The following is a 7806-nucleotide window of genomic DNA, read 5'->3' as shown; positions in this document are numbered from 1 at the left end:
CATCTGGCTATTGGTTTTAAATTTGGATTTACGTTTTTCTATGAAATTTGGAATAATATACATATATATATATATACATATATACAACATATATATGTATGTATGTATGTCTCAGTAAGAGCAAAAATGAACATTTTTTTAATTAAAAATGACACTAGATGGGAGAAAATCCTTTGAAATGCAGAGTAAAATCCAGGACTTGAAGGTACTGTCAGACATTCAACCTTCAAACTAATTTCATTTTAGAATGGGAAGTGCTTTTGTAGGAAATTCTGAATAATAAACACAGCATCATGTGGTAACATTAGTATTACTATTCAGAAAATACCGGTCAAAGAAGTGGAGTAATCCTGTGAAAGACTTGCTGCAGCCTATTAGCTGAACTAACTGCCAAATATTCAACCTTCCTATTAGTATGAATTTAAATGGGAAATTAATGTTTCTATTAAACTCATTAGAATATCTACAGTATTATGAGGTAAATGTGATCTGTATTTTTTCAAACTTAAAAATGGTGCTAGCTGGGAAGCAACTGGTGCAATATGCCCTCAATTCCAAGACTTGATAGAACACCAGAGAGAAAACCTTCTAAAGCTGTTGTTTTTTAAACATGAGTAACTGAATTCAATGAAACTCACGATAATGCGAAATTATGAACTGAAAGCAATGTTTCTCAAAATTAAAAATGGAGATAGGTGGGGAAAAATCTAGAGAAATGCACAATGAATTGCGGGAATTGAAGGGCTTGATTTGACATCAACAGTCAAAGGATGTGGGTAGTAGAATGGGGTTTACTTAATTCTATGAATTAAAGCATAAAATGAAGATATGAACAAATATTAAATATTCTCCTAATCAAAACAAGGAGTTATCAGAAGTTATCCTGTGACATATGTACTGAGATCAATGATTTGAACCTGTTGCCAGATATTCAACATATTACCCAAGTGGTTTCTAGTATCAGAATTACCTGTTTCTATGAAATTCATGCTTCCTCAGCATTAAGGCCAAATGAGTGTTACTCCCATTGAAGTATGATGCTAGGAAAGGAAGTATCCTGTGAAAAATACACTCAATTGCAGCAGTAGGACATATTTTCTAGATATTAAATGTAAGGACTGAGGTGGTTTTAGAATGGGTACAACATTTTCTTATGTATTTCCCAGTTTTAAATACAAGGTTGTGAATTAAATTATTGTTTCTTCTCTAGAAACCTATGATACATGGGGAGAATATAAGTTGATTTTTCCTGGCAGAACTTCCACCATCTAAGATTGTTTATAAAAGAAGTTTCTTTATCTATGACATTTAGAGTCCTGTACATAGTATTATGGGCTAAAATTAACCATACTCCCAATTACAAGCAGTGAAAGATGGCAAACAATCCAGTTTCTGGGTGATCATTAAATACTGGAGCTACTAAGGAGAACTTTACTCAGATGAAAGCCCATACATTCACTGACACCAGAATACTGAATATTCATGGAACTAAGTCACGCTGTGGGTGTATTTGTGTGTGTGGTCGTTGGGATGGTTTCAAATATTTCCTGTTTCTGTGTCTGTTAAATGCTCTGTTCCAAATAATGCAAGTCAGCAATGCTTCCAGACAGTCACTCATTTCAGTAAGGCTCAACGTTGCAATTCCAAAGATCAGCTGTGACAACCTGTCAGGTGAGGAAATGTATAGCATTCATTGAATATGTGCAGTGTATGTTCAAACATCTTGATACATGTATCCATGTGCATCATTGGCTTGCTACAAATGGTTTCACTTACCATGATGGCTTGACGCATAGACTCTGGTGAACTTATGCTTATTTCTTCAATGGACTAAAGGTAGTAGTATACATTCCTTCCAAGTGACTTGATGTCACTTCAAGTATTTTTCTAAGTTGGTTGATTCTTTTGAGACATGAAAGTGTCCGCACATTCGGGCAACCCAGGATTTCAGATCTTGCGCTTTTCTTTCCTCATGTATCTAGGACAGGGGTGTGTGAGTTTGTGTGTTTGTCAGTGTTTGTGTATGCAGTCGAGTGTGTGGAATTTGCATAGTGTCACAGTGAACTAATTCCTTTGCTCTTTATAAAAATTCTTAGAATACCCACTATTTCACACTCATTGAATATATCCACTCTTTAAGTATGCATAAGTATCCTTGAAAGAATAGCTCTCATTCGTATTGTGGGAATTGATGGAGTGCCCCAAAGTATCCTGTGTTCAGTGACATCGGGTCTGTTCAACGTTCTAATTCAGAAGATGGAATTAAGAAATTTGCTCACTAGATAATGAACAATATATCAGCACTTTGTGTGTCGGTATGTGTGTTTGTGTGTGTGTGTGTGTATGATTTTTCTTTTTCAATTTGGAATTCACTGATTTTTAGAATGTATGTTCAAGCCTGAATTCACTTTGAAGCACAGCCTTGAGTTGCACTGACTGTGTGTGTTCAGTTCCATGAGGAAAAGGTGTACTCTTTTGTACCCCAGAGATTCTTTGTGGAAATGAATGTCCTTTCCGAGTGCTTCATGGTTTGATATAATTTCTGGTGTTCCTGAAATCTTCCCTTCACAGGAGAGATGATAACAATTTCACTGAGTAGGGAGTACTAAGCATTCATGGACTGCACCCTGTGTTTTCCTCAATAGTTCTCGGATCTAAGTAAATTAATTTCTTGGTTAACATGAAATGAATACATTAGTCACTTGGATGTACTTGCCAGCCCCTGAGAGAATTTGTGTGTTTTCATGAAGTTAGGAAAACAAAAGCCTGGACTTACAACCCCCTCGTTTCCAGTATGCAATATTTTGCATCCACACAAAGGAATAAGCACCCAATGATGGGAGATGTAGTTCTGGGAGAGAAATTTCATCATTTTCAATATTATTTGACTTTTCCTGGCTGATTGCACTACAAAGGGCTTGAGGTGTTTTTGTACTCATCAATAAAACATTTCCTTTCCTCCAAAATGCAGCTTCTAGATTGGTAGTTGTATGGAACAGGAGAGAAATATCATGTCAGTTGAACCTTGAAAAAATGAGGAGGGAAACTGGAGGAGATGAGCCATCTTCAGATCAGAAGCTCCTGCCTTTTACTGGCATGAAAGTGGCTGGTGTGTAGAGGGGGAGGGGCCATAGCGGGAATGCTTACACAGTCTGACCAATCAGAAACGTCTGGGTTGTGATGTCACAGTGCGTCCACATCACTTGGAACTGGGAGTGTCCATAGGCAGCTCCTGCCTGACCTGTTGCTGTGGCCACCAAGCCAGTCAATGGAAGAAGCTGGAGGAAGATGCCCTTGCTTTGTGTGGAAGCTATCTGAGTTAAGTTTGGCCTGGGGAAAATGGAGTCAGGGACAGCAACAGAACATGGTTTACCTGAGCTCGTCAGGATTGGGGAATTCCAAACACACTACTAGCCCAAGGAACCATGCCCCATGGTTTCAATTGTCCACAGGCCATGTGCAACTTGGGTCTGGAACTCACCCAGCAAAACAGGCCTCTTTCCACCTCACTGTGGTGCATCAGCTCTCATGAATTGAGGGTCCCACCTTGAACAGATGATGTCTCAGTTTAATAATAGCAGACATGGAAGGAAGGAATGAGGTTACATGGAGTCCCACTCACCTGTTGATCCGACATCACTTGTTCTCTAGCCATCAAGGTACATTGACTGAGGAAATGAATGTTGGACGAAAATGCTCTGAGCAACCTGTGTTTCCTGGGATTCATATTTCTATGAATTTAGGCATAAGGGAGTTCCAGGCATTCTTCTTGTTACCAGAGATTAATACATATAACTACGTCTGTTCTTTTAGAATTATACATTTCTATGATAATTACAACACTAGATACTGAATTGTGAGTTAAATGAATGCATATTCCAAATGAAAACCAGAAAAGATGGGAGAAATGCTATGACATACAGAGCAAGTCAAAAATCTCCTAGCAGACCTTTAATCATCTCATTAAGTTGGTTTTAAATTTCGAGTTATGTTTTTCAATGAAATTTGGAATAATATACACATATATATATACATACATGTATAAAACATATATATGTATGTATGTATGTCTCAATAGGAGCAAAAATGAGCATTTTTTTAAATTAAAAATGGTACTAGATGTCTATGCAATTCAGAGTCCTCTATGTAGTATTATTGGTCAAAATTAACCATTCTCCCAATGACAAGCAGTGAAAGATGGCAAACTATCCAGTTTCCTCAAGATCATTAAAAATTGAGGCTACTGAAAAGAGGTTTACTTAGATGAAAGCCCATACATTCACTGACACCAGAATAATGAATGTTTATGGAGCTAAGTCACACTGTGGGTGTATTTGTGTGTATGGCCGCTGGTGTGGTTTCAAAATATTTCCTGTTTCTGTGTTTGTTAAATGCTCTGTTCCAAATAATGCAAGTCAGCAATGCTTCCCAGAAGTCATTAATTTCGGTATGGCTCAACATTGCTATTCCAAAGAACAGCTGTGACAACCTGTCAGGTGAGTTAATGTACAGTATTCGTTCAAGATTTCCAGTGTATGTTCAAATATCTTGAGACATATATCTATGTGCATCATTGGCTTGCTACAAATTATTTCAATAAGGGTGATGGCTTCACAAATAGACTCTGGTGAAAAAGTGCTTATTTTTTCATTGGCCTAAAGTTGGTAGTATACCTTCCTTCCAAGAATATTATTGGAAATGGTGTCACTTCATGTATTTTTCTAAGTTGGATGATTATTTTGAGACATGAATGTGTCTGCACATTTAGGCAACCCGGGATTTCTGGTATTGCGCTTATCTCTCCTCATTTTCCTAGGACAGGGGTGTTTGTGTGTGTGTGTGTGCTTGCATTTGCATATGACTTTGTGTTATGCACATAGTGTCATAGAGATCCCATTTCTTGGATCTTTATATAAATTCTTAGTGTCCCCATTATTTCACCATCATTGAGTATATCCACTCTTTATGTATGCATAAAAATATTTGAAAGGAAACCTCTCATTCGGATTGTGGGAATTGATGGAGTGCATCAGGGTGTCCTGGGGATCATTGACTTCTTGTCTGCTCAACCTTGTAATTCAGTAGATGGAATTAAGAAATTTGCTCACTAGATAATGAACAGTATATCAGCACTTTGTGTGTGGGTACGTGTGTGTTTGTGTGTGTGTGTGTGTATGATTTTTCTTTTTCAATTTGGAATTCACTGATTTTTAGAATGTATGTTCAAGCCTGAATTCACTTTGAAGCACAGCCTTGAGTTGCACTGACTGTGTGTGTTCAGTTCCATGAGGAAAAGGTGTACTCTTTTGTATCTCAGAGAATCTTTGCAGAAATGAATGTCCTTTCCGAGTGCTTCATGGTTTCATATAATTTCTGATGTTCCTGAAAGCTTCTGTTCACAGGAGAGATGATAACAATTTCACTGAGTAGGGAGTACTAAGCATTCATGGAGTGCACCTTGTGTGTTCCTCTATAGTTCTCCGATCTAAGTGAATTAATTTCTTGGTCAATATAAAATGAATACATTGGTCACTTTGATGCACTTGCAAGCCCCTGAGAGAATTTGTGTGTTTTCATGAAGTTAGGAAAACTAAAGCCTGGACTTACAACCCCCTCATTTCCAGTGTGCTATATTTTGCATCCACACAAGGGAATATGCACCCAATTATGGGAGATGTAGTCTGGGAGAGAAATTTCCTCACTTTCAATATTATTTGACTTTTCCTGGCTGAGTGCTCTGCAAAGGGCTTGAGGTGTTTTTGTACTCACCAGTACAAACACTTCCTTTCCTCCAAAATGCAGTTTCTAGATTGGTAGTTGTATGGAACATGAGAGGAATGTCATGTGAGTTGAACCTTGAAAAGATGAAGAGGTTCCTTGTGAGTCGCCTTTCCTGGGCCCACGTCCTAGTCTCCACCGCAGCGGGCCGCTCAGATGCCTAAGCTCTGACTGCAGCCATGAGCAGCAATGAGTGCTTCAAGTGTGGACGATCTGGCCACTGGGCCAGGGAATGCCCTACTGGTGGAGGCCGGGGTCGTGGAATGAGAAGCCATGGCAGAGGTGGTTTTACCTCGGATAGAGGTTTCCAGTTTGTTTCCTCATCTCTTCCAGACATCTGTTATCGCTGTGGTGAGTCTGGTAATCTTGCCAAGGATTGTGATCTTCAGGAGGATGAAGCCTGCTATAACTGCGGCAGAGGTGGCCACATTGCCAAGGACTGCAAGGAGCCCAAGAGAGAGCAAGAACAATGCTGCTACAACTGTGGCAAACCAGGCCATCTGGCTCGTGACTGTGACCACGCAGATGAGCAGAAGTGCTATTCTTGTGGAGAATTTGGACACATTCAAAAAGACTGCACCAAAGTGAAGTGCTACAGGTGTGGTGAAACTGGTCATGTAGCCATCAATTGCAACAAGACAAGTGAAGTCAATTGTTACCGCTGTGGCAAGTCAGGGCATCTTGCATGGGAATGCATGATTGAGGCTACAGCCTAATTATTTTCCTTTGTTGCCCCTCCTTTTTCTGATTGATGGTTGTATTATTTTCTCTGAATCCTCTTCACTGGCCAAAGGTTGGCAGATAGAGGCTATTTCCAGGCCAGTGAGATTTACTTGCCGTGTAAAAGGAGGAAAGGGGTGGAAAAAAACCGACTTTTTGCATTTAACTACAAAAAAAGTTTATGTTTAGTTTGGTAGAGGTGTTATGTATAATGCTTTGTTAAAGAACCCCCTTTCCGTGCCACTGGTGAATAGGAATTGATGAATGGGAAGAGTTGAGTCAGACCATTAAGCCTGTTTTGGGTTTCTTGAATATGTTCAAATGTAGGAGGTAAACCAATTCTGGAAGTGTCTATAAACTTCCATAAATAACTTTAATTTTAGCATAATGATGGCCTTGGATTGTCTGACCTCAGTAGCTATTAAATAACATCAAGTAACATCTGTATCAGGCCCTCATAAACATACAGTTGAGTGGGAGTAAACAAAATGAAAGACACATATACGTGTTAATGGCTGTGTGAGAGAAATCAGGATGAAAGCCTAAACAGGAGCAGCTTCATTGCAGCGTTGATACTGGACATACAGATGGTGATGGTAAAGGTTTATAATACATATTTTCAAAGACTAAATCTAAAACCCAGAGTAAACATCAATGCTCAGAGTTAGCATAATTTGGAGCTATTCAGGAATTGCAGAGAAATGCATTTTCACAGAAATCAAGATGTTATTTTTGTATACTATATCACTTAGACAACTGTGTTTCATTTGCTGTAATCAGTTTTTAAAAGTCAGATGGAAAAAGCAACTGAAGTCCTAGAAAATCGAAAATGTAATTTTAAACTATTCCAATAAAGCTGGAGGAGGAAGGGGAGTTTGACTAAAAAAAAAAGAAAAGAAAAGATGAAGAGGAAAACTGGAGGAGATGAGCCATCTTCAGATCCGAAGCTCCTGCCTTTTACTGGCACAAAAGTGGCTGGTGTGTAGAGGGGGAGGGGCCATAGCGGGAATGCTTACACAGTCTGACAAATCAGAAAAGTCTTGGTTGTGATTTCATAGTGCATCAACATCACCTGGTACTGGGAGTGTCCCTAGGCAGCTCCTGCCTAGCCTGTTGGTATGGCTGCCAAAGCATTCAATGGAAGAAGCTGGAGGAAGGTGCCACTGCTTTGTGTGAAAGCTTTCTCAGTAAAGTTTGGCCTAGGGAAAACCGAGGCAGGGACAGCAACAGAACATGGTTGACCTAGGCTCATCAGATTTGGGGAATTCCAAGCACACTGCTAGCCCAAAGAACCATGCCCCATATTTT

General features: G+C 39.2%; 1 pseudogene; it reads left to right on the top strand.

Moving 5' to 3' along the window:
• Nucleotides 1–5877: 5877 nt before the first annotated feature.
• LOC141414975 (CCHC-type zinc finger nucleic acid binding protein pseudogene) lies at nucleotides 5878–7394 on the top strand (annotated as a pseudogene).
• Nucleotides 7395–7806: the final 412 nt, after the last annotated feature.

Source organism: Castor canadensis, chromosome 12 (genome assembly GCF_047511655.1).
Source record: "Castor canadensis chromosome 12, mCasCan1.hap1v2, whole genome shotgun sequence".
NCBI lineage: Eukaryota > Metazoa > Chordata > Mammalia > Rodentia > Castoridae > Castor > Castor canadensis.
The sequence above is the reverse complement of the archived record's forward strand: the minus strand, read 5'-3'. Positions and strand labels throughout refer to the sequence as shown.